The sequence below is a fragment of the Puma concolor genome, chromosome B2, assembly GCF_028749965.1.
Source record: "Puma concolor isolate L17-30 chromosome B2, mPumCon1.1.hap2, whole genome shotgun sequence".
NCBI lineage: Eukaryota > Metazoa > Chordata > Mammalia > Carnivora > Felidae > Puma > Puma concolor.
In genome coordinates this window covers 87,064,707-87,067,613 of record NC_141671.1, presented here as the reverse complement: position 1 = coordinate 87,067,613, position 2,907 = coordinate 87,064,707, and the positions used below count along the sequence as shown (strand labels likewise).

The following is a 2,907-nucleotide window of genomic DNA, read 5'->3' as shown; positions in this document are numbered from 1 at the left end:
CAGCAATCAGTCAATTACACGCATGATATCGACTTGCTTCACATATTGCCCTTGAGTAGGCTGGAAACATACAAATGAAACTAAGTCAGATACGTGATGGATTTGGAGGAGATTCCTAATTAAAATCATAGCAAATACTTTATCTTTCTGATACATAGAACCATGCAGCTTTAATCAAAATAACCAACTCTAAAATAGGCACAAATAGTGGCTAAGCAGATGTTGAGAGGAAGCAAACAAAAACATCAACAACAAAAACCCTAAACTGAATAAAATGGGAAGGCGTTGAACAGGAAATCTTGGCCTTTGACCCATTATTATATAATGGATTTTCTAAAGTAAGGTAATACATTTTCTGAAATCCATTATAAAAAAAGGGTTCCAAAAATAAATGGAACACGTATTCTAGCATTGCTAGAATAAATACAGATATGGGGACTCACATAACTCAGCTTCAAAAAGAAAAAAAAAACAAAAAAACAAAGGCAACCCAATTAAAAAATGGCAAAGGTCCTAAACAGGTAATTTTCCAAAAACATACCAACTTCCAACAGGTACTTGAAAAGGTGCTCCACATCACTAATCATTAGGGAAATGCAAATCAAAAACCACAATGAGATATCAATTCACAGCTGTTAAGAAGTCTATTATTATAAAGATAAGAGATGAATGCTGGTAAGGATGTTGAGAAAAGCAAACCCCCATATACTGTTTGTGGGACTGTAAACTGATATAACCATTGTGAAAAACAGTGTGGAGGCTCCTCAAGAAATTACAAATAGAACTACCATATGACCAAGAAATCCCACTTCTGGGTATATATCCAAGGGAAACAAAATCATTATCTCAAAGAGATAGTTTTACTCCCATGTTAATTGCAGCATTATTCACAATAACCAAGCTGTAGAAATAATCTAAGCATCCATTGACAGATTAATAAAGAATATGTGTTTTATATATATATATATATATATGATTATACATATATATTCATCTTTAATACATATTTAAGCTGAATATTATTTCATTTGTGTGTGAATTTTTAATATAAATGCAGTCAAAATGTTCAGTGAACATGTTTCAGCAGTTCAACTCTATAACAATTATAAATAAATCTGCTAAGTTTTTCTGGACAATGCCAGCATTTGGCTTTTTTCAAAACAAGTAAATTTCTTACTGATGACAATAGTGTTTGTGGCATTTTTATCATACAGTAGATTCTATCCATTCACTATATATTTCTAATGTTGTCCTACTTGCAAATATAGGTTTTTAATGTTTGTCTTCTGTGCTGTTCCTGTCAATGTTATTAATATACATTAAACTATAAAAGAGAGACAGAGAAAAAAAAATCCTGCCATCCATGACAACGTGGATGAATTTGGAGAGTGTGATAGTAAGTGAAATTTATATGTAGAATCTAAATACACATATTTTGGAAGGGTATACTTTTTTCATACAACATAATAAGGTCAGGTTCCCCCAAACCCTCTCCTTCTTTAGGGGCTCTGGGATGGAAACTATGTAGAGGTTAGGAGACTTTCAGTGTGTTCAGGGGATGAGTTGGGGCAAGGACTCCCCAGCAGCTGGGGGCCTCTCTCTTCCTCCTGTTCTCACAGGGGCTGGTAATTCAGGGGGCTCTTATTCCTTGGAGGCCATGTGGACAATAAGCTCCACCACCTGGTTGCTATAGCCAATTTCATTGCCATACCAGGGAATAAGCTTTAAAAATTGATCACTGAGGGCAATGCTAGCCTCAGCATTGAAGATGGAGGAATGGTACTACTGTTAAAGTCACAGGAGATGACCTGGTCCTCCGTGAAGCCTAGGATGCCCTTGAGTGGGCCCTCTGATGCCTGCTTCTCCACCTTGCTGACGTCATCATATTTGGCAGCCTTCTCTAGGTGGCAGAGCAAATTCACAACTGACATTTTGTGGGTTGGATTAAAGAAGGCCATGCCAGTGAGCTTCCCATTTAGCTCAGGGATGACTTCGCCTATCGCCTAGGCAGTGCCAGCAGAAGCAGGGATGATATTCTGAGCAGCTCCTCAGGCCCTATGCCATAGCTTCCCAGAGGGCCTGTCCACGGTCTTCTGGATGGCAATGGTAGCACGGACTGTGGTCATGAGTTCTTCCATGATGCCAAAGTTGTCATGGATGACTTTGACTAGAGGGGCCAAGTATTTGGTGGTGCAGGAGGCATTGCTGACAATCTTGAAGGAGTTGTCGTATTTCTCATGGTTCACACTCATCACAAACATGGAGACATCAACAGAAGGGGCAGGGATGATGACCCTCTTGGCGTCACCCTTCATGTGAGCCCCAGCCTTCTCCATGTTGGTGAAGACTCCAGTGGATTCCACAACATAGCACAAGCATTACCCTATTCAATATTGGAGAGATCCCACTCTTGGAAAATGGAAATGGGCTTTCCATTGATGACAAGTTTCTGATTCTCAGCTTTGACTGTGTCATTGAATATGCCGGGGAGGCGGGGCGGGGGGGAATTACTGAAGCATGTAGACCAGGTCACTGAGGTCAACAAAGCGGTCACTGATGGCGACAATATCCACTTTGCCAGAATTAAAAGCAGCTCTGGCGACCAGGTACCCAATACAGCCAAATCTGTTTACTCTGTCCTTCACCATTGTGTCTTGGGGACACGGCTGGCACTGCACCAGAATATGAGGCTGTCTGCCCAATGGAGGAAGAGCAGAGAGTCTGAATACAGATATTCTTAGTGTGATCATTTCAATAGAAAAGATCAGTTTCAAAGTATGTTTTATTTGGTGACAAACTATAGTATTTTATTTTTTTTTATTTTTTTTTTTAAATTTTTTTTTCAACGTTTTTTATTTATTTTTGTGACAGAGAGAGACAGAGCATGAACGGGGGAGGGGCAGAGAG

At 39.4% G+C, this 2,907-nt stretch overlaps 1 pseudogene; it reads right to left on the bottom strand.

Annotated features, from left to right (window-relative positions):
* Positions 1–1,641: 1,641 nt before the first annotated feature.
* LOC112861978 (glyceraldehyde-3-phosphate dehydrogenase pseudogene) lies at positions 1,642–2,663 on the bottom strand (annotated as a pseudogene).
* Between the last annotated feature and the right edge of the window lie 244 nt (positions 2,664–2,907).